Here is a 25838-nt window from a genome sequence, read left to right as displayed (position 1 = left end):
TTAATTATGACATTTCGATTATAGTATTAAAACATGTTTTCTTGAGAAATTCACGTTCAATGCTTGCACTCATTTTTAACTCATTTTCACTACATACCGTAGCTTGAGATGATTTTCATAAAAGTGTTGAATTATTATGCTTTTCAGACCTGAAAAAGGTTTTAATTTTGACACTTTTACTTTGTAATGAATACTTGATTCATCGAGATATACGCTTTCAATGCTACTACTAGTTTGAGACTCATTTCTCTACAGACCTAGCCAGAGATGATCTTAATTTAAATGTTGAATTATTAAGCTTTTCGGAGCCTGAAAGACGTTTTAATTATGACATTTCGATTATAGTATTAAAACATGATTTCTCGAGAAATTCACGTTCAATGCTTGCACTCGTTTTTAACTCATTTTCTCTACACACCAACCCAGAAATTATTTTCATAAAAAATGATATATTATTATGCTTTTCAGAGCTTCAAAAGTGTTTTAATTATGCCTTTTCGATTATAGTATTAAAACATGATTTGTCGAGAAATTTACGTTCAATGCTTGCACTCGTTTTTAACTCATTTTCTCTACAGAACAAGCCAGAGATGATTTTCATAAAAATGTTAAATTATTATGCGTTTCATAACCTGAAAAGCGTTTTTATTTTGACACTTGGACTATGGGATGAATACTTGATTCTTCGAGATATACGCTCTCAATGCTAGTACTCGTTTGAGACTTTTAATTTTATTATAACATTAATTATATATTTAATTATAACATTTGAACTACAGGATGAATACTTGATTTTTTACGATATACGCTATCAATGCTAATACTCACTTGAGACCCATTTTCTTTACGGACCAAGCCTGAGATGATTTTCTTTAAAATGTTGATTTATTAAGCTTTTCAGAGCCTGAATTGCGTTTCAATTATCACATTTGGACTTTAGGATTTAATACTAGATTTTTCAAGAAATTCGCGTTAAATGCTAATATTGGTTTGAAATTCATTTTTATACCGACCAAGCAAGATATGATCTTAATTTAAATGTTGAATTATTAAGCTTTTCAGACACTTAAAGCATTTTAAATATCACATTTGGACTACAGAATGAGTACTTGATTTCTCGAGAAATTCGCGTTAAATGCCAATATTCACTTGAGGCTCATTTTCAATACTGAGAAAGCCAGAGATGATCTTCTTTAAAATGTTTATTTATTATGCCCTTCAGAGCCGGAAAAGCGTTTTAATTCTGACATTTGGACTATACGTGGAATACTAGATTCTTCGAGATATACGCTTTCAATGCTAATAATCACTTGAGACTCATTTTCTATACAGACCTAGCCAGAGAAGATTATCTTTTAAATGTTGAATTATTAAGCTTTTCAGAGCCTGAAACTAGTTTTAATTATTACATTTCGCATATATGATCAAAACTTGATTTCTCCAGAAACTCATATTCCATGCTAGTACTCGTTTCAAACGCATTTTCTCTACACACCAACCCAGAGATGATTTTCATTAAAGTGTTGAGTTATTATGCTTTTCAGATCCCGAAAACCGATTTATTTCTGACATTTGGACTATACGATGAATACTTGATTTTTCGAGATATACGTTTTTAATGCTAGTACACGTTTGTAACTCATTTTCTTTACAGACCTAGCCAATGATGATTTTCATTTAAGTGTTGAATTATTAAGCTATTCAGAGCCTGAAAAGCGTTTTAATTATTACATTTCGCCAATAGGATTAAAACTTGATTTCTCCAGAATTTCACGTTCCATGCTAGTAGTCGTTTGAAACACATTTTCCTTACACACCAAGCCAGAGATGATTTTCATTAAAATGTAGATATATTATGCTTTTCAGATCCTTAATAGCGTTTTCATTATCACATTTGGACTATAGGATGAATGCTTGATTTTTCGAGAAATTCAGGTTAAATGCTAATACTGAGTTGATACTCTTTTTCTATACGGACCAAGACAAAGATGATTTTCTTTAAAATGTTGACTTATTATGCCTTTCAGAGCCTTAAAAGCGTTTCAATTCTGACATTTGGACTATACGATGAATACTCGATTTTTCGAGATATACGATTTCAATGCTAATTCTCACTTGAGACTGATTTTCTATACAGACCTAGCCAGAGATGATTATCATTTAAATGTTGAATTATTAAGCTTTTCAGAGCCAGAAACACGTTTTCATTATCACATTTCGCCTATAGGATCAAAGCGTGATTTGTCGTAAAATTCGCGTTCAATGCTAATACTCCCTTGAGACTCATTTTCTATAAAGACCTAGCTAATGATGATTCTCATTTAAATGTTAAATTACTAAACTTTTCAGAGCCAGAAACGCGTTTTAATTATTACATTAGGCATATAGGATCAAAAATTGATTTATCCAGACATTCAAGTTCCATGCTAGTACTCGTTTCAAACGCATTTTCTCTACACACTAAGCCAGAGATGATTTTCATTAAAATGTTGAATTTTTATGCTTTTCAGATCCTGAAAAGCGTTTTCATTATCACATTTGGACTATAGGATGAATACTTGATTTTGCGAGAAATTCGCGTTCAATGTTGATACTCACTTGAGACTCATTTTCTCTACACACCAAGCGAGAAATGATTTTCATTAAAATGTTGAATTATTAAGTGCTTCAGAGCCTGAAAACCGTTTTATTTCTGACATTTGGACTATACGATGAATACTTGATATTTCGAGATATACGTTTTTTATGCTAATACTCACTTGAAACTTATTTTCTCTACATACCAAGCCATAGATGATTTTCATAAATATGTTAAATTATTGTGCTTTTCAGAGCCTGAAAAACGTTTTAACTTTGACACTTGGACTTTATGATGAATACTTGATTCTTCGAGATATGCGCTTTCAATGCTAGTACTCGTTTGAGACTCATTTTCTCTACAGACCTAGCCAGAGATGATCCTTATTTAAATGTTGAATTATTAAGATTTTCAGACCCTTATAGCGTTTTAAATATCATATTTGGACAACAGGATGAATACTTGATTTTTCGAGAAATTCGCGTTAAATGCTGATATTCAGTTGAGACTCTTTTTCAATACTGAGCAAGCCAGAGGATTTTCTTTAAAATGTTGAATTATTATGATTTTTAGAGCCTGAAAAGCGTTTAATTATTATATTTCGCCTATAGGATCAAAACTTGAAATTTCCAGAAATTCACATTCCATGCTAATACTCGTTTGGAACTCATTTTCTCTGCGGACCAACCCAGAAATGATTTTCATAAAAATGTTGAATTATTATGCTTTTCAGAGACTGAGATGCGTTTTAATTATGACATTTGTACTGTAGGATGAATACTTAATTTTTCGAGAAATTCGCGTTCAATGCTAATACTCACTTGAGACTCATTTTCTATACAGACCAGGCCAGAGATGATTTTCTTTAAAATGATGAAATATTAAGTCTTTCAGAGTTTGAAAAGCGTTATAATTCTGACATTTGGACTATACGATGAATACTTGATTTTTCCATATATCAATGCTAATACAGGTTTTAAACTAATTTTCTCTGCAGACCTACCCAGAGATGATTTTCATTCAAATGTACAACTATTAAGGTTTTTTAGAGCATGAAAAGCGTTTTAATTATGACATTTCGATTATAGTATTAAAACATGTTTTCTTGAGAAATTCACGTTCAATGCTTGCACTCATTTTTAACTCATTTTCACTACATACCGTAGCTTGAGATGATTTTCATAAAAATGTTGAATTATTATGCTTTTCAGACCTGAAAAGGGTTTTAATTTTGACACTTTTACTTTGTAATGAATACTTGATTCATCGAGATATACGCTTTCAATGCTACTACTCGTTTGAGACTCATTTCTCTACAGACCTAGCCAGAGATGATCTTAATTTAAATGTTGAATTATTAAGCTTTTCGGAGCCTGAAAGACGTTTTAATTATGACATTTCGATTATAGTATTAAAACATGATTTCTCGAGAAATTCACGTTCAATGCTTGCACTCGTTTTTAACTCATTTTCTCTACAGACCAACCCAGAAATTATTTTCATAAAAATGATATATTATTATGCTTTTCAGAGCTTCAAAAGTGTTTTAATTATGCCTTTTCGATTATAGTATTAAAACATGATTTGTCGAGAAATTTACGTTCAATGCTTGCACCCGTTTTTAACTCATTTTCTCTACAGAACAAGCCAGAGATGATTTTCATAAAAATGTTAAATTATTATGCGTTTCATAACCTGAAAAGCGTTTTTATTTTGACACTTGGACTATGGGATGAATACTTGATTCTTCGAGATATACGTTTTTAATGCTACTACACGTTTGTAACTCATTTTCTCTACAGACCTAGCCAATGATGATTTTCATTTAAGTGTTGATTTATTAAGCTATTCAGAGCCTGAAAAGCGTTTTAATTATTACATTTCGCCAATAGGATTAAAACTTGATTTCTCCAGAAATTCACGTTCCATGCTAGTAGTCGTTTGAAACACATTTTCCTTACACACCAAGCCAGAGATGATTTTCATTAAAATGTAGATATATTATGCTTTTCAGATCCTTAAAAGCGTTTTCATTATCACATTTGGACTATAGGATGAATGCTTGATTTCTCGAGAAATTCAGGTTAAATGCTAATACTCAGTTGATACTCTTTTTCTATACGGACCAAGGCAGAGATGATTTTCATTAAAATGTTGAATTATTATGCTTTTCAGAGCCTGAGACGCGTTTTAATTATTACATTTCCACTAAAGGATCAAAACTTGATTTTTCGAGAAATTCGAGTTCAATATTAATACTCACTTGAGGCTCATGTTCTATACAGACCAAGACAAAGATGATTTTCTTTAAAATGTTGACTTATTATGCCTTTCAGAGCCTTAAAAGCGTTTCAATTCTGACATTTGGACTATACGATGAATACTCGATTTTTCGAGATATACGATTTCAATGCTAATACTCACTTGAGACTCATTTTCTATACAGACCTAGCCAGAGATGATTATCATTTAAATGTTGAATTATTAAGCTTTTCAGAGCCAGAAACACGTTTTCATTATCACATTTCGCCTATAGGATCAAAGCGTGATTTGTCGTAAAATTCGCGTTCAATGCTAATACTTACTTGAGACTCATTTTCTGTACAGACCTAGCCAGAGATGATTATCATTTAAATGTTGTTTTATTATGCTTTTCAGATATTGAAAACTGTTTTCATTATCACATTTTGACTATAGGATGAATACTTGATTTTTCGAGAAATTCGCGTTCAATGCTAATACTCACTTGAGACTCATTTTCTATACAGACCAGGCCAGAGATGATTTTCTTTAAAATGTTTAATTACTATGTCTTTCAGAGCCTGAAAAGCGTTATAATTCTGACATTTGGACTATACGATGAATACTTGATTTTTCCAGATATACGCTATCAATGCTAGTACACTTTTAAAACTCATTTTCTCTACAGACGAAGCCAGAGATGATTTTCTTTAAAATATTGAATTATTATGCTTTTCAGAGCCTGAGACGCGTTTTAATTATTACATTTCCACTATAGGATCGAAAATTGATTTTTCGAGATTCGCAGTCAATGTTAATACTCACTTGAGACTCATGTTCTATACAGACCAAGCCAGAGATGATCTTCTTTAAAATGTTGATTTATTATGCGTTTCATAGCCTGAAAAGAGTTTTAATTCTGACATTTGGACTATACGATGAATACTTGATTTTTCTAGAAATACGCTTTCAATGCTAGTACACTTTTTTAACTCATTATCTCTACAGACCTAGCCAATGATGATTTTCATTTAAATGTTGAATTACTAAGCTCTTCAGAACCTGAAACGCGTTTTAATTATTACATTTCGCATATAGGATCAAAACTTGATTTCTCCAGAAATTCACGTTCCATGCTAGTACTCGTTTGAAACGCATTTTCTCTACACACCAAGCCTGAGATGATTTTCTTTAAAATGTTGAATTATTATGTCTTTCAGAGCCTGAAAAGCGTTATAATTCTGACATTTGGACTATACCATGAATACTTGATTTTTCCAGATATACGCTATCAATGCTAGTACAGGTTTAAAACTCATTTTCTCTACAGACCTAGCCAATGATGATTTTCATTTAAATGTGAAAAGCGTTTTAATTATTACATTTCGCCTATAGGATCAAATCTTGATTTCTCCAGAAATTCACGTTCCATGCTAGTACTCGTTTGAAACGCATTTTCTCTACAGGCTAATCCAGACATGATTTCCTTTAAAATGTTGAATTATTATGTCTTTCAGAGCCTGAAAAGCGTTTTAATTCTGTCATTACTACTATACAATGAATACTTGATTTTTGGAGATATATACGTTTTTAATGCTAATACTCACTTGAGACTCTTTTTCTTTACAGACCAAGCCAGAGATGATTTTCTTTAAAATATTCAATTATTATACTTTGCAGAGCCTGAAAAGCGTTTTATTTATCACACCTTGACTATAGTATCAAAATTTGATTTTTCGAGAAATTAACTTTCAATGCTAATATTCACTTGAGAGTCCTTTTCTATTTAGACCAAGCCAGAGATGATTTTCTTTAAAATGTTGAATTATTATGCTCTCAGAGCCTGAAAAGCGTTTTATTTATGACATTCTACCTATCGGATCAAAACTTGATTTCTCCTTAAATTCATGTTCCTTGCTAGTTCTCGTTTGAAACTCATTTTCTCTACAGACCAACCAGAAATTATGTTCATAAAAGATGTTGTATTATTATGCCTTTCAGAGCCTCAAAAGTGATTATTATATTTTATTGTATTAAAACATGATTTCTCGAGAAATTCACGTTCAATGCTTGCACTCGTTTTTAACTCATTTTCTCTACAGACCAAGCCAGAGATGATTTTCATCAAAATGTTGAATTATTATGCTTCTCAGAGACTGAAAAGCGTTATAATTTTGACACTTGGACTATACGATGTATACTAGATTTTTCCAGAAATACGCTATCAATGCTAATACAGCTGTAAAACTCATTTTCTCTGCAGACATAGCAAGAGATGAACTTCATTCAAATGTACAACTATTAAGCTTTTCAGAGCCTGAAAAGCGTTTTAATTATGACATTTCCATTATAGTATTAAAACATGATTTCTCGAGAAATTCACGTTCAAAGCTTGCACTCGTTTTATACTCATTTTCTCTACAGACCAAGCCAGAATTGATTTTCATCAAAATGTTGAATTATTATGCTTCTCAGAGACTGAAAAGCGTTATAATTTTGACACTTGGACTATACGATGTATACTAGATTTTTCCAGATATACGCTATCAATGCTAATACAGCTGTAAAACTCATTTTCTCTACAGACATAGCAAGAGATGAACTTCATTCAAATGTACAACTATTAAGCTTTTCAGAGCCTGAAAAGCGTTTTAATTATGACATTTCCATTATAGTATTAAAACATGATTTCTCGAGAAATTCACGTTCAATGCTTGCACTCTTTTTTAACTCATTTTCTCTACAGACCAACCCAGAAATTATTTTCATAAAGATTGTATTATTATGCTTTTCAGAGCTTCAAAAGTGTTTTAATTATGCCTTTTCGATTATAGTATTAAAACATGATTTGTCGAGAAATTTACGTTCAATTCTTGCACTCGTTTTTAACTCATTTTCTGTACAGAACAAGCCAGAGATGATTTTCATAAAAATGTTGAATTATTATGCGTTTCATAACCTGAAAAGCGTTTTTATTTTGACACTTGGACTATGGGATGAATACTTGATTCTTCGAGATATACGCTCTCAATGCTAGTACTCGTTTGAGACATTTAATTTTAATTATAACATTAATTATATATTTAATTATAACATTTGAACTACAGGATGAATACTTGATTTTTTAAGATATACGCTATCAATGCTAATACTCACTTGAGACCCTTTTTCTTTACTGACCAAGCCTGAGATGATTTTCTTTAAAATGTTGAATTATTAAGCTTTTAAGAACCTGAATAGCGTTTCAATTATCACATTTGGACTTTAGGATTAATACTTGATTTTTCAAGAAATTCGCGTTAAATGCTAATATTGGTTTGAAATTCATTTTTATACCGACAAAGCAAGATATGATCTTAATTTAAATGTTGAATTATTAAGCTTTTCAGACCCTTAAAGCATTTTAAATATCACATTTGGACTACAGGATGAGTACTTGATTTCTCGAGAAATTCGCGTTAAATGCTAATATTCACTTGAGGCTCATTTTCAATACTGAGAAAGCCAGAGATGATCTTCTTTAAAATGTAGATTTATTATGCCTTTCAGAGCCGGAAAAGTTTTTTAATTCTGACATTTGGACTATACGATGAATACTAGATTCTTCGAGATATACGCTTTCAATGCTAGTACTGACTTGAGACTCATTTTCTATACAGACCTAGCCAGAGACGATTATCTTTTAAATGTTGAATTATAAAGCTTTTCAGAGCCTGAAACGTTTTTTAATTAATACATTTCGCATATATGATCAAAACTTGATTTCTCCAGAAATTCACATTCCATGCTAGTACTCGTTTCAAACGCATTTTCTCTACACACCGACCCAGAGATGATTTTCATTAAAGTGTTGAATTATTATGCTTCTCAGATCCTGAAAAGCGATTTAATTATGACATTTGGACTATACGATGAATACTTGATTTTTCGAGATATACGTTTTTAATGCCAGTACACGTTTGTAACTCATTTTCTCTACAGACCTAGCCAATGATGATTTTCATTTAAGTGTTGAATTATTAAGCTATTCAGAGCCTGGAAAGCGTTTTAATTATTACATTTCGCGAATAGGATTAAAACTTGATTTCTCCAGAATTTCACGTTCCATGCTAGTAGTCGTTTGAAACACATTTTCCTTACACACCAAGCCAGAGATGATTTTCATTAAAATGTAGATATATTATGCTTTTCAGATCCTTCAAGCGTTTTCATTATCACATTTGGACTATAGGATGAATGCTTGATTTTTCGAGAAATTCGGGTTAAATGCTAATACTCAGTTGATACTCTTTTTCTATACGGACCAAGCCAGAGATGATTTTCATTAAAATGTTGAATTATTATGCTTTTCATAGCCTGAGACGCGTTTTAATTATTAAATTTCCACTATATGATCAAAACTTGATTTTTCGAGAAATTCGCGTTCAATATTAATACTCACTTGAGACTCATGTTCTATACAGACCAAGAGTAAGGTGATTTTCTTTAAAATGTTGACTTATTATGCCTTTCAGAGCCTTAAAACGTTTCAATTCTGACATTTGGACTATACGGTGAATACTCGATTTTTCGAGATATACGATTTCAATGCTAATATTCACTTGAGACTCATTTTCTATACAGACCTAGCCAGAGATGATTGTCATTTAAATGTTGAATTATTAAGCTTTTCAGAGCCAGAAACGCGTTTTAAATATCATATTTGGACAACAGGATGAATACTTGATTTCTCGAGAAATTCGCGTTAAATGCTGATATTCAGTTGAGACTCTTTTTCAATACTGAGCAAGCCAGAGGATTTTCTTTAAAATGTTGAATTATTATGATTTTTAGAGCCTGAAAAGCATTTAATTATTATATTTCGCCTATAGGATCAAAACTTGAAACTTCCAGAAATTCACATTCCATGCTAATACTCGTTTTAAACTCATTTTCTCTGCAGACCAACCAGAAATTATGTTCATAAAAGATGTTGTATTATTATGCCTTTCAGAGCCTCAAAAGTGATTTAATTATGACATTACGTTTATTGTATTAAAAAATGATTTCTCGAGAAATTCACGTTCAATGCTTGCACTCGTTTTTAACTCATTTTCTCTACAGACCAAGCTTGAGATGATTTTCATAAAAATGTTGAATTATTATGCTTCTCAGAGACTGAAAAGCGTTATAATTTTGACACTTGGACTATACGATGAATACTAGATTTTTCCAGATATACGCTATCAATGCTAATACAGCTGTAAAACTCATTTTCTCTACAGACATAGCAAGAGATGAACTTCATTCAAATGTAGAACAATTAAGCTTTTCAGAGCCTGAAAAGCGTTTTAATTATGACATTTCCATTATAGTATTAAAACATGATTTGTCGAGAAATCTATGTTCAATGCTTGCACTCGTTTTTAACTCATTTTCTCTACACACCAACCCAGAAATTATTTTCATAAAAAATGATATATTATTATGCTTTTCAGAGCTTCAAAAGTGTTTTAATTATGCCTTTTCGATTATAGTATTAAGACATGATTTGTCGAGAAATTTACGTTCAATGCTTGCACTCGTTTTTTACTCATTTTCTCTACAGAACAAGCCAGAGATGATTTTCATAAAAATGTTGAATTATTATGCGTTTCATAATCTGAAAAGCGTTTTTATTTTGACACTTGGACTATGGGATGAATTCTTGATTCTTCGAGATATACGCTCTCAATGCTAGTACTCGTTTGAGACTTTTAATTTTATTATAACATTAATTATATATTTAATTATAACATTTGAACTACAGGATGAATACTTGATTTTTTAAGATATACGCTATCAATGCTAATACTCACTTGAGACCCTTTTTCTTTACGGACCAAGCCTGAGATGATTTTCTTTAAAATGTTGATTTATTAAGCTTTTCAGAGCCTGAATAGCGTTTTAATTCTGACATGTGGACTATACGATGAATACTAGATTCTTCGAGATATACTCTTTCAATGCTAATACTCACTTGAGACTCATTTTCTATACAGACCTAGCCAGAGACGATTATCTTTTAAATGTTGAATTATTAAGCTTTTCAGAGCCTGAAACGCGTTTTAATTATTACATTTCGCATATATGATCAAAACTTGATTTATCCAGACATTCAAGTTCCATGCTAGTACTCGTTTCAAACGCATTTTCTCTACACACTAAGCCAGAGATGATTTTCATTAAAATGTTGAATTATTATGCTTTTCAGATCCTGAAAAGCGTTTTCAATATCACATTTGGATTATAGGATGAATACTTGATTTTGCGAGAGATTCGCGTTCAATGTTGATACTCACTTGAGACTCATTTTCTCTACACACCAAGCGAGAAATGATTTTCATTAAAATGTTGAATTATTAAGTGTTTCAGAGCCTGAAAACCGTTTTATTTCTGACATTTGGACTATGCGATGAATACTTGATATTTCGAGATATACGTTTTTTATGCTAATACTCACTTGAAACTTATTTTCTCTACATACCAAGCCATAGATGATTTTCATAAATATGTTAAATTATTGTGCTTTTCAGAGCCTGAAAAACGATTTAACTTTGACACTTGGACTTTATGATGAATACTTGATTCTTCGAGATATGCGCTTTCAATGCTAGTACTCGTTTGAAACTCATTTTCTCTACAGACCTAGCCAGAGATGATCCTTATTTAAATGTTGAATTATTAAGCTTTTCAGACCCTTATAGCGTTTTAAATATCATATTTGGACAACAGGATGAATACTTGATATTTCGAGATATACGTTTTTTATGCTAATACGCACTTGAGACTTTTTTTCTATACAGACCTAGCCAGAGATGATTATCATTTAAATGTGAAAAGCGTTTTAATTATTACATTTCGCCTATAGGATCAAATCTTGATTTCTCCAGAAATTCACGTTCCATGCTAGTACTCGTTTGAAACGCATTTTCTCTACAGGCTAATTCAGACATGATTTCCTTTAAAATGTTGAATTATTAAGCTTCTCAGAGCCTGAAACGCGTTTATTTATTACATTTCGAATATAGGATCAAAACTTGATTTCTCCAGAAATTCACGTTCCATGCTAGTACTCGTTTGAAACGCATTTTCTCTACACACCAAGCCTGAGATGATTTTCTTTAAAATGTTGAATTATTATGTCTTTCAGAGCCTGAAAAGCGTTATAATTCTGACATTTGGACTATACCATGAATACTTGATTTTTCCAGATATACGCTATCAATGCTAGTACAGGTTTAAAACTCATTTTCTCTACAGACCTAGCCAATGATGATTTTCATTTAAATGTGAAAAGCGTTTTAATTATTACATTTCGCCTATAGGATCAAATCTTGATTTCTCCAGAAATTCACGTTCCATGCTAGTACTCGTTTGAAACGCATTTTCTCTACAGGCTAATTCAGACATGATTTCCTTTAAAATGTTGAATTATTAAGCTTTTCAGAGCCTGAAAAGCGTTTTAATTCTGTCATTACTACTATACAATGAATACTTGATTTTTGGAGATATATACGTTTTTAATGCTAATACTCACTTGAGACTCTTTTTCTTTACAGACCAAGCCAGAGATGATTTTCTTTAAAATATTCAATTATTATACTTTGCAGAGCCTGAAAAGCGTTTTATTTATCACACCTTGACTATAGTATCAAAATTTGATTTTTCGAGAAATTAAATTTCAATGCTAATATTCACTTGAGAGTCGTTTTCTATTTAGACCAAGCCAGAGATGATTTTCTTTAAAATGTTGAATTATTATGCTCTCAGAGCCTGAAAAGCGTTTTATTTATGACATTCTACCTATCGGATCAAAACTTGATTTCTCCTTAAATTCATGTTCCTTGCTAGTTCTCGTTTGAAACTCATTTTCTCTACAGACCAACCAGAAATTATGTTCATAAAAGATGTATTATTATACCTTTCAGAGCCTCAAAAGTGATTTTTATATTTTATTGTATTAAAACATGATTTCTAGAGAAATTAACGTTCAATGCTTGCACTCGTTATTAACTCATTTTCTCTACAGACCAAGCCAGAGATGATTTTCATCAAAATGTTGAATTATTATGCTTCTCAGAGACTGAAAAGCGTTATAATTTTGACACTTGGACTATACGATGTATACTAGATTTTCCCAGATATACGCTATCAATGCTAATACAGCTGTAAAACTCATTTTCTCTACAGACATAGCAAGAGATGAACTTCATTCAAATGTACAACTATTAAGCTTTTCAGAGCCTGAAAAGCGTTTTAATTATGACATTTCCATTATAGTATTAAAACATGATTTCTCGAGAAATTCACGTTCAATGCTTGCACTCGTTTTATACTCATTTTCTCTACAGACCAAGCCAGAATTGATTTTCATCAAAATGTTGAAATATTATGCTTCTCAGAGACTGAAAAGCGTTATAATTTTGACACTTGGACTATACGTTGTATACTAGATTTTTCCAGATATACGCTATCAATGCTAATACAGCTGTAAAACTCATTTTCTCTACAGACATAGCAAGAGATGAACTTCATTCAAATGTACAACTATTAAGCTTTTCAGAGCCTGAAAAGCGTTTTAATTATGACATTTCCATTATAGTATTAAAACATGATTTCTCGAGAAATTCACGTTCAATGCTTGCACTCTTTTTTAACTCATTTTCTCTACAGACCAACCCAGAAATTATTTTCATAAAGATTGTATTATTATGCTTTTCAGAGCTTCAAAAGTGTTTTAATTATGCCTTTTCGATTATAGTATTAAAACATGATTTGTCGAGAAATTTACGTTCAATTCTTGCACTCGTTTTAAACTCATTTTCTGTACAGAACAAGCCAGAGATGATTTTCATAAAAATGTTGAATTATTATGCGTTTCATAACCTGAAAAGCGTTTTTATTTTGACACTTGGACTATGGGATGAATACTTGATTCTTCGAGATATACGCTCTCAATGCTAGTACTCGTTTGAGACATTTAATTTTAATTATAACATTAATTATATATTTAATTATAACATTTGAACTACAGGATGAATACTTGATTTTTTACGATATACGCTATTAATGCTAATACTCACTTGAGACCCTTTTTCTTTACGGACCAAGCCTGAGATGATTTTCTTTAAAATGTTGATTTATTAAGCTTTTCAGAGCCTGAATTGCGTTTCAATTATCACATTTGGACTTTAGGATTTAATACTAGATTTTTCAAGAAATTCGCGTTAAATGCTAATATTGGTTTGAAATTCATTTTTATACCGACCAAGCAAGATATGATCTTAATTTAAATGTTGAATTATTAAGCTTTTCAGACACTTAAAGCATTTTAAATATCACATTTGGACTACAGAATGAGTACTTGATTTCTCGAGAAATTCGCGTTAAATGCCAATATTCACTTGAGGCTCATTTTCAATACTGAGAAAGCCAGAGATGATCTTCTTTAAAATGTTTATTTATTATGCCCTTCAGAGCCGGAAAAGCGTTTTAATTCTGACATTTGGACTATACGTGGAATACTAGATTCTTCGAGATATACGCTTTCAATGCTAATAATCACTTGAGACTCATTTTCTATACAGACCTAGCCAGAGAAGATTATCTTTTAAATGTTGAATTATTAAGCTTTTCAGAGCCTGAAACTCGTTTTAATTATTACATTTCGCATATATGATCAAAACTTGATTTCTCCAGAAACTCATATTCCATGCTAGTACTCGTTTCAAACGCATTTTCTCTACACACCAACCCAGAGATGATTTTCATTAAAGTGTTGAGTTATTATGCTTTTCAGATCCCGAAAACCGATTTATTTCTGACATTTGGACTATACGATGAATACTTGATTTTTCGAGATATACGTTTTTAATGCTAGTACACGTTTGTAACTCATTTTCTTTACAGACCTAGCCAATGATGATTTTCATTTAAGTGTTGAATTATTAAGCTATTCAGAGCCTGAAAAGCGTTTTAATTATTACATTTCGCCAATAGGATTAAAACTTGATTTCTCCAGAATTTCACGTTCCATGCTAGTAGTCGTTTGAAACACATTTTCCTTACACACCAAGCCAGAGATGATTTTCATTAAAATGTAGATATATTATGCTTTTCAGATCCTTAATAGCGTTTTCATTATCACATTTGGACTATAGGATGAATGCTTGATTTTTCGAGAAATTCAGGTTAAATGCTAATACTGAGTTGATACTCTTTTTCTATACGGACCAAGACAAAGATGATTTTCTTTAAAATGTTGACTTATTATGCCTTTCAGAGCCTTAAAAGCGTTTCAATTCTGACATTTGGACTATACGATGAATACTCGATTTTTCGAGATATACGATTTCAATGCTAATTCTCACTTGAGACTGATTTTCTATACAGACCTAGCCAGAGATGATTATCATTTAAATGTTGAATTATTAAGCTTTTCAGAGCCAGAAACACGTTTTCATTATCACATTTCGCCTATAGGATCAAAGCGTGATTTGTCGTAAAATTCGCGTTCAATGCTAATACTCCCTTGAGACTCATTTTCTATAAAGACCTAGCTAATGATGATTCTCATTTAAATGTTAAATTACTAAACTTTTCAGAGCCAGAAACGCGTTTTAATTATTACATTAGGCATATAGGATCAAAAATTGATTTATCCAGACATTCAAGTTCCATGCTAGTACTCGTTTCAAACGCATTTTCTCTACACACTAAGCCAGAGATGATTTTCATTAAAATGTTGAATTATTATGCTTTTCAGATCCTGAAAAGCGTTTTCATTATCACATTTGGACTATAGGATGAATACTTGATTTTGCGAGAAATTCGCGTTCAATGTTGATACTCACTTGAGACTCATTTTCTCTACACACCAAGCGAGAAATGATTTTCATTAAAATGTTGAATTATTAAGTGCTTCAGAGCCTGAAAACCGTTTTATTTCTGACATTTGGACTATACGATGAATACTTGATATTTCGAGATATACGTTTTTTATGCTAATACTCACTTGAAACTTATTTTCTCTACATACCAAGCCATAGATGATTTTCATAAATATGTTAAATTATTGTGCTTTTCAGAGCCTGAAAAACGTTTTAACTTTGACACTTGGACTTTATGATGAATACTTGATTCTTCGAGATATGCGCTTTCAATGCTAGTACTCGTTTGAGACTCATTTTCTCTACAGACCTAGCCAGAGATGATCCTTATTTAAATGTTGAATTATTAAGATTTTCAGACCCTTATAGCGTTTTAAATATCATATTTGGACAACAGGATGAATACTTGATTTTTCGAGAAATTCGCGTTAAATGCTGATATTCAGTTGAGACTCTTTTTCAATACTGAGCAAGCCAGAGGATTTTCTTTAAAATGTTGAATTATTATGATTTTTAGAGCCTGAAAAGCGTTTAATTATTATATTTCGCCTATAGGATCAAAACTTGAAATTTCCAGAAATTCACATTCCATGCTAATACTCGTTTGGAACTCATTTTCTCTGCGGACCAACCCAGAAATGATTTTCATAAAAATGTTGAATTATTATGCTTTTCAGAGACTGAGATGCGTTTTAATTATGACATTTGTACTGTAGGATGAATACTTAATTTTTCGAGAAATTCGCGTTCAATGCTAATACTCACTTGAGACTCATTTTCTATACAGACCAGGCCAGAGATGATTTTCTTTAAAATGATGAAATATTAAGTCTTTCAGAGTTTGAAAAGCGTTATAATTCTGACATTTGGACTATACGATGAATACTTGATTTTTCCATATATCAATGCTAATACAGGTTTTAAACTAATTTTCTCTGCAGACCTACCCAGAGATGATTTTCATTCAAATGTACAACTATTAAGGTTTTTTAGAGCATGAAAAGCGTTTTAATTATGACATTTCGATTATAGTATTAAAACATGTTTTCTTGAGAAATTCACGTTCAATGCTTGCACTCATTTTTAACTCATTTTCACTACATACCGTAGCTTGAGATGATTTTCATAAAAATGTTGAATTATTATGCTTTTCAGACCTCAAAAGGGTTTTAATTTTGACACTTTTACTTTGTAATGAATACTTGATTCATCGAGATATACGCTTTCAATGCTACTACTCGTTTGAGACTCATTTCTCTACAGACCTAGCCAGAGATGATCTTAATTTAAATGTTGAATTATTAAGCTTTTCGGAGCCTGAAAGACGTTTTAATTATGACATTTCGATTATAGTATTAAAACATGATTTCTCGAGAAATTCACGTTCAATGCTTGCACTCGTTTTTAACTCATTTTCTCTACAGACCAACCCAGAAATTATTTTCATAAAAATGATATATTATTATGCTTTTCAGAGCTTCAAAAGTGTTTTAATTATGCCTTTTCGATTATAGTATTAAAACATGATTTGTCGAGAAATTTACGTTCAATGCTTGCACCCGTTTTTAACTCATTTTCTCTACAGAACAAGCCAGAGATGATTTTCATAAAAATGTTAAATTATTATGCGTTTCATAACCTGAAAAGCGTTTTTATTTTGACACTTGGACTATGGGATGAATACTTGATTCTTCGAGATATACGCTCTCAATGCTAGTACTCGTTTGAGACTTTTAATTTTATTATAACATTAATTATATATTTAATTATAACATTTGAACTACAGGATGAATACTTGATTTTTTACGATATACGCTATCAATGCTAATACTCACTTGAGACCCTTTTTCTTTACGGACCAAGCCTGAGATGATTTTCTTTAAAATGTTGATTTATTAAGCTTTTCAGAGCCTGAATTGCGTTTCAATTATCACATTTGGACTTTAGGATTTAATACTAGATTTTTCAAGAAATTCGCGTTAAATGCTAATATTGGTTTGAAATTCATTTTTATACCGACCAAGCAAGATATGATCTTAATTTAAATGTTGAATTATTAAGCTTTTCAGACACTTAAAGCATTTTAAATATCACATTTGGACTACAGAATGAGTACTTGATTTCTCGAGAAATTCGCGTTAAATGCCAATATTCACTTGAGGCTCATTTTCAATACTGAGAAAGCCAGAGATGATCTTCTTTAAAATGTTTATTTATTATGCCCTTCAGAGCCGGAAAAGCGTTTTAATTCTGACATTTGGACTATACGTGGAATACTAGATTCTTCGAGATATACGCTTTCAATGCTAATACTCACTTGAGACTCATTTTCTATACAGACCTAGCCAGAGAAGATTATCTTTTAAATGTTGAATTATTAAGCTTTTCAGAGCCTGAAACTCGTTTTAATTATTACATTTCGCATATATGATCAAAACTTGATTTCTCCAGAAACTCATATTCCATGCTAGTACTCGTTTCAAACGCATTTTCTCTACACACCAACCCAGAGATGATTTTCATTAAAGTGTTGAGTTATTATGCTTTTCAGATCCCGAAAACCGATTTATTTCTGACATTTGGACTATACGATGAATACTTGATTTTTCGAGATATACGTTTTTAATGCTAGTACACGTTTGTAACTCATTTTCTTTACAGACCTAGCCAATGATGATTTTCATTTAAGTGTTGAATTATTAAGCTATTCAGAGCCTGAAAAGCGTTTTAATTATTACATTTCGCCAATAGGATTAAAACTTGATTTCTCCAGAATTTCACGTTCCATGCTAGTAGTCGTTTGAAACACATTTTCCTTACACACCAAGCCAGAGATGATTTTCATTAAAATGTAGATATATTATGCTTTTCAGATCCTTAATAGCGTTTTCATTATCACATTTGGACTATAGGATGAATGCTTGATTTTTCGAGAAATTCAGGTTAAATGCTAATACTGAGTTGATACTCTTTTTCTATACGGACCAAGACAAAGATGATTTTCTTTAAAATGTTGACTTATTATGCCTTTCAGAGCCTTAAAAGCGTTTCAATTCTGACATTTGGACTATACGATGAATACTCGATTTTTCGAGATATACGATTTCAATGCTAATTCTCACTTGAGACTCATTTTCTATACAGACCTAGCCAGAGATGATTATCATTTAAATGTTGAATTATTAAGCTTTTCAGAGCCAGAAACACGTTTTCATTATCACATTTCGCCTATAGGATCAAAGCGTGATTTGTCGTAAAATTCGCGTTCAATGCTAATACTCCCTTGAGACTCATTTTCTATAAAGACCTAGCTAATGATGATTCTCATTTAAATGTTAAATTACTAAACTTTTCAGAGCCAGAAACGCGTTTTAATTATTACATTAGGCATATAGGATCAAAAATTGATTTATCCAGACATTCAAGTTCCATGCTAGTACTCGTTTCAAACGCATTTTCTCTACACACTAAGCCAGAGATGATTTTCATTAAAATGTTGAATTATTATGCTTTTCAGATCCTGAAAAGCGTTTTCATTATCACATTTGGACTATAGGATGAATACTTGATTTTGCGAGAAATTCGCGTTCAATGTTGATACTCACTTGAGACTCATTTTCTCTACACACCAAGCGAGAAATGATTTTCATTAAAATGTTGAATTATTAAGTGCTTCAGAGCCTGAAAACCGTTTTATTTCTGACATTTGGACTATACGATGAATACTTGATATTTCGAGATATACGTTTTTTATGCTAATACTCACTTGAAACTTATTTTCTCTACATACCAAGCCATAGATGATTTTCATAAATATGTTAAATTATTGTGCTTTTCAGAGCCTGAAAAACGTTTTAACTTTGACACTTGGACTTTATGATGAATACTTGATTCTTCGAGATATGCGCTTTCAATGCTAGTACTCGTTTGAGACTCATTTTCTCTACAGACCTAGCCAGAGATGATCCTTATTTAAATGTTGAATTATTAAGATTTTCAGACCCTTATAGCGTTTTAAATATCATATTTGGACAACAGGATGAATACTTGATTTTTCGAGAAATTCGCGTTAAATGCTGATATTCAGTTGAGACTCTTTTTCAATACTGAGCAAGCCAGAGGATTTTCTTTAAAATGTTGAATTATTATGATTTTTAGAGCCTGAAAAGCGTTTAATTATTATATTTCGCCTATAGGATCAAAACTTGAAATTTCCAGAAATTCACATTCCATGCTAATACTCGTTTGGAACTCATTTTCTCTGCGGACCAACCCAGAAATGATTTTCATAAAAATGTTGAATTATTATGCTTTTCAGAGACTGAGATGCGTTTTAATTATGACATTTGTACTGTAGGATGAATACTTAATTTTTCGAGAAATTCGCGTTCAATGCTAATACTCACTTGAGACTCATTTTCTATACAGACCAGGCCAGAGATGATTTTCTTTAAAATGATGAAATATTAAGTCTTTCAGAGTTTGAAAAGCGTTATAATTCTGACATTTGGACTATACGATGAATACTTGATTTTTCCATATATCAATGCTAATACAGGTTTTAAACTAATTTTCTCTGCAGACCTACCCAGAGATGATTTTCATTCAAATGTACAACTATTAAGGTTTTTTAGAGCATGAAAAGCGTTTTAATTATGACATTTCGATTATAGTATTAAAACATGTTTTCTTGAGAAATTCACGTTCAATGCTTGCACTCATTTTTAACTCATTTTCACTACATACCGTAGCTTGAGATGATTTTCATAAAAGTGTTGAATTATTATGCTTTTCAGACCTGAAAAAGGTTTTAATTTTGACACTTTTACTTTGTAATGAATACTTGATTCATCGAGATATACGCTTTCAATGCTACTACTAGTTTGAGACTCATTTCTCTACAGACCTAGCCAGAGATGATCTTAATTTAAATGTTGAATTATTAAGCTTTTCGGAGCCTGAAAGACGTTTTAATTATGACATTTCGATTATAGTATTAAAACATGATTTCTCGAGAAATTCACGTTCAATGCTTGCACTCGTTTTTAACTCATTTTCTCTACACACCAACCCAGAAATTATTTTCATAAAAAATGATATATTATTATGCTTTTCAGAGCTTCAAAAGTGTTTTAATTATGCCTTTTCGATTATAGTATTAAAACATGATTTGTCGAGAAATTTACGTTCAATGCTTGCACTCGTTTTTAACTCATTTTCTCTACAGAACAAGCCAGAGATGATTTTCATAAAAATGTTAAATTATTATGCGTTTCATAACCTGAAAAGCGTTTTTATTTTGACACTTGGACTATGGGATGAATACTTGATTCTTCGAGATATACGCTCTCAATGCTAGTACTCGTTTGAGACTTTTAATTTTATTATAACATTAATTATATATTTAATTATAACATTTGAACTACAGGATGAATACTTGATTTTTTACGATATACGCTATCAATGCTAATACTCACTTGAGACCCTTTTTCTTTACGGACCAAGCCTGAGATGATTTTCTTTAAAATGTTGATTTATTAAGCTTTTCAGAGCCTGAATTGCGTTTCAATTATCACATTTGGACTTTAGGATTTAATACTAGATTTTTCAAGAAATTCGCGTTAAATGCTAATATTGGTTTGAAATTCATTTTTATACCGACCAAGCAAGATATGATCTTAATTTAAATGTTGAATTATTAAGCTTTTCAGACACTTAAAGCATTTTAAATATCACATTTGGACTACAGAATGAGTACTTGATTTCTCGAGAAATTCGCGTTAAATGCCAATATTCACTTGAGGCTCATTTTCAATACTGAGAAAGCCAGAGATGATCTTCTTTAAAATGTTTATTTATTATGCCCTTCAGAGCCGGAAAAGCGTTTTAATTCTGACATTTGGACTATACGTGGAATACTAGATTCTTCGAGATATACGCTTTCAATGCTAATAATCACTTGAGACTCATTTTCTATACAGACCTAGCCAGAGAAGATTATCTTTTAAATGTTGAATTATTAAGCTTTTCAGAGCCTGAAACTAGTTTTAATTATTACATTTCGCATATATGATCAAAACTTGATTTCTCCAGAAACTCATATTCCATGCTAGTACTCGTTTCAAACGCATTTTCTCTACACACCAACCCAGAGATGATTTTCATTAAAGTGTTGAGTTATTATGCTTTTCAGATCCCGAAAACCGATTTATTTCTGACATTTGGACTATACGATGAATACTTGATTTTTCGAGATATACGTTTTTAATGCTAGTACACGTTTGTAACTCATTTTCTTTACAGACCTAGCCAATGATGATTTTCATTTAAGTGTTGAATTATTAAGCTATTCAGAGCCTGAAAAGCGTTTTAATTATTACATTTCGCCAATAGGATTAAAACTTGATTTCTCCAGAATTTCACGTTCCATGCTAGTAGTCGTTTGAAACACATTTTCCTTACACACCAAGCCAGAGATGATTTTCATTAAAATGTAGATATATTATGCTTTTCAGATCCTTAATAGCGTTTTCATTATCACATTTGGACTATAGGATGAATGCTTGATTTTTCGAGAAATTCAGGTTAAATGCTAATACTGAGTTGATACTCTTTTTCTATACGGACCAAGACAAAGATGATTTTCTTTAAAATGTTGACTTATTATGCCTTTCAGAGCCTTAAAAGCGTTTCAATTCTGACATTTGGACTATACGATGAATACTCGATTTTTCGAGATATACGATTTCAATGCTAATTCTCACTTGAGACTGATTTTCTATACAGACCTAGCCAGAGATGATTATCATTTAAATGTTGAATTATTAAGCTTTTCAGAGCCAGAAACACGTTTTCATTATCACATTTCGCCTATAGGATCAAAGCGTGATTTGTCGTAAAATTCGCGTTCAATGCTAATACTCCCTTGAGACTCATTTTCTATAAAGACCTAGCTAATGATGATTCTCATTTAAATGTTAAATTACTAAACTTTTCAGAGCCAGAAACGCGTTTTAATTATTACATTAGGCATATAGGATCAAAAATTGATTTATCCAGACATTCAAGTTCCATGCTAGTACTCGTTTCAAACGCATTTTCTCTACACACTAAGCCAGAGATGATTTTCATTAAAATGTTGAATTATTATGCTTTTCAGATCCTGAAAAGCGTTTTCATTATCACATTTGGACTATAGGATGAATACTTGATTTTGCGAGAAATTCGCGTTCAATGTTGATACTCACTTGAGACTCATTTTCTCTACACACCAAGCGAGAAATGATTTTCATTAAAATGTTGAATTATTAAGTGCTTCAGAGCCTGAAAACCGTTTTATTTCTGACATTTGGACTATACGATGAATACTTGATATTTCGAGATATACGTTTTTTATGCTAATACTCACTTGAAACTTATTTTCTCTACATACCAAGCCATAGATGATTTTCATAAATATGTTAAATTATTGTGCTTTTCAGAGCCTGAAAAACGTTTTAACTTTGACACTTGGACTTTATGATGAATACTTGATTCTTCGAGATATGCGCTTTCAATGCTAGTACTCGTTTGAGACTCATTTTCTCTACAGACCTAGCCAGAGATGATCCTTATTTAAATGTTGAATTATTAAGATTTTCAGACCCTTATAGCGTTTTAAATATCATATTTGGACAACAGGATGAATACTTGATTTTTCGAGAAATTCGCGTTAAATGCTGATATTCAGTTGAGACTCTTTTTCAATACTGAGCAAGCCAGAGGATTTTCTTTAAAATGTTGAATTATTATGATTTTTAGAGCCTGAAAAGCGTTTAATTATTATATTTCGCCTATAGGATCAAAACTTGAAATTTCCAGAAATTCACATTCCATGCTAATACTCGTTTGGAACTCATTTTCTCTGCGGACCAACCCAGAAATGATTTTCATAAAAATGTTGAATTATTATGCTTTTCAGAGACTGAGATGCGTTTTAATTATGACATTTGTACTGTAGGATGAATACTTAATTTTTCGAGAAATTCGCGTTCAATGCTAATACTCACTTGAGACTCATTTTCTATACAGACCAGGCCAGAGATGATTTTCTTTAAAATGATGAAATATTAAGTCTTTCAGAGTTTGAAAAGCGTTATAATTCTGACATTTGGACTATACGATGAATACTTGATTTTTCCATATATCAATGCTAATACAGGTTTTAAACTAATTTTCTCTGCAGACCTACCCAGAGATGATTTTCATTCAAATGTACAACTATTAAGGTTTTTTAGAGCATGAAAAGCGTTTTAATTATGACATTTCGATTATAGTATTAAAACATGTTTTCTTGAGAAATTCACGTTCAATGCTTGCACTCATTTTTAACTCATTTTCACTACATACCGTAGCTTGAGATGATTTTCATAAAAATGTTGAATTATTATGCTTTTCAGACCTGAAAAGGGTTTTAATTTTGACACTTTTACTTTGTAATGAATACTTGATTCATCGAGATATACGCTTTCAATGCTACTACTCGTTTGAGACTCATTTCTCTACAGACCTAGCCAGAGATGATCTTAATTTAAATGTTGAATTATTAAGCTTTTCGGAGCCTGAAAGACGTTTTAATTATGACATTTCGATTATAGTATTAAAACATGATTTCTCGAGAAATTCACGTTCAATGCTTGCACTCGTTTTTAACTCATTTTCTCTACAGACCAACCCAGAAATTATTTTCATAAAAATGATATATTATTATGCTTTTCAGAGCTTCAAAAGTGTTTTAATTATGCCTTTTCGATTATAGTATTAAAACATGATTTGTCGAGAAATTTACGTTCAATGCTTGCACCCGTTTTTAACTCATTTTCTCTACAGAACAAGCCAGAGATGATTTTCATAAAAATGTTAAATTATTATGCGTTTCATAACCTGAAAAGCGTTTTTATTTTGACACTTGGACTATGGGATGAATACTTGATTCTTCGAGATATACGTTTTTAATGCTACTACACGTTTGTAACTCATTTTCTCTACAGACCTAGCCAATGATGATTTTCATTTAAGTGTTGAATTATTAAGCTATTCAGAGCCTGAAAAGCGTTTTAATTATTACATTTCGCCAATAGGATTAAAACTTGATTTCTCCAGAAATTCACGTTCCATGCTAGTAGTCGTTTGAAACACATTTTCCTTACACACCAAGCCAGAGATGATTTTCATTAAAATGTAGATATATTATGCTTTTCAGATCCTTAAAAGCGTTTTCATTATCACATTTGGACTATAGGATGAATGCTTGATTTCTCGAGAAATTCAGGTTAAATGCTAATACTCAGTTGATACTCTTTTTCTATACGGACCAAGGCAGAGATGATTTTCATTAAAATGTTGAATTATTATGCTTTTCAGAGCCTGAGACGCGTTTTAATTATTACATTTCCACTAAAGGATCAAAACTTGATTTTTCGAGAAATTCGAGTTCAATATTAATACTCACTTGAGGCTCATGTTCTATACAGACCAAGACAAAGATGATTTTCTTTAAAATGTTGACTTATTATGCCTTTCAGAGCCTTAAAAGCGTTTCAATTCTGACATTTGGACTATACGATGAATACTCGATTTTTCGAGATATACGATTTCAATGCTAATACTCACTTGAGACTCATTTTCTATACAGACCTAGCCAGAGATGATTATCATTTAAATGTTGAATTATTAAGCTTTTCAGAGCCAGAAACACGTTTTCATTATCACATTTCGCCTATAGGATCAAAGCGTGATTTGTCGTAAAATTCGCGTTCAATGCTAATACTTACTTGAGACTCATTTTCTGTACAGACCTAGCCAGAGATGATTATCATTAAATGTTGTTTTATTATGCTTTTCAGATATTGAAAACTGTTTTCATTATCACATTTTGACTATAGGATGAATACTTGATTTTTCGAGAAATTCGCGTTCAATGCTAATACTTCACTTGAGACTCATTTTCTATACAGACCAGGCCAGAGATGATTTTCTTTAAAATGTTTAATTACTATGTCTTTCAGAGCCTGAAAAGCGTTATAATTCTGACATTTGGACTATACGATGAATACTTGATTTTTCCAGAT

The sequence above is a fragment of the Lepisma saccharinum genome, chromosome 30 (genome assembly GCF_977018435.1).
Source record: "Lepisma saccharinum chromosome 30, izLepSacc3.1, whole genome shotgun sequence".
In the NCBI taxonomy this organism is placed as follows: domain Eukaryota; kingdom Metazoa; phylum Arthropoda; class Insecta; order Zygentoma; family Lepismatidae; genus Lepisma; species Lepisma saccharinum.
The sequence above is the reverse complement of the archived record's forward strand: the minus strand, read 5'-3'. Positions refer to the sequence as shown.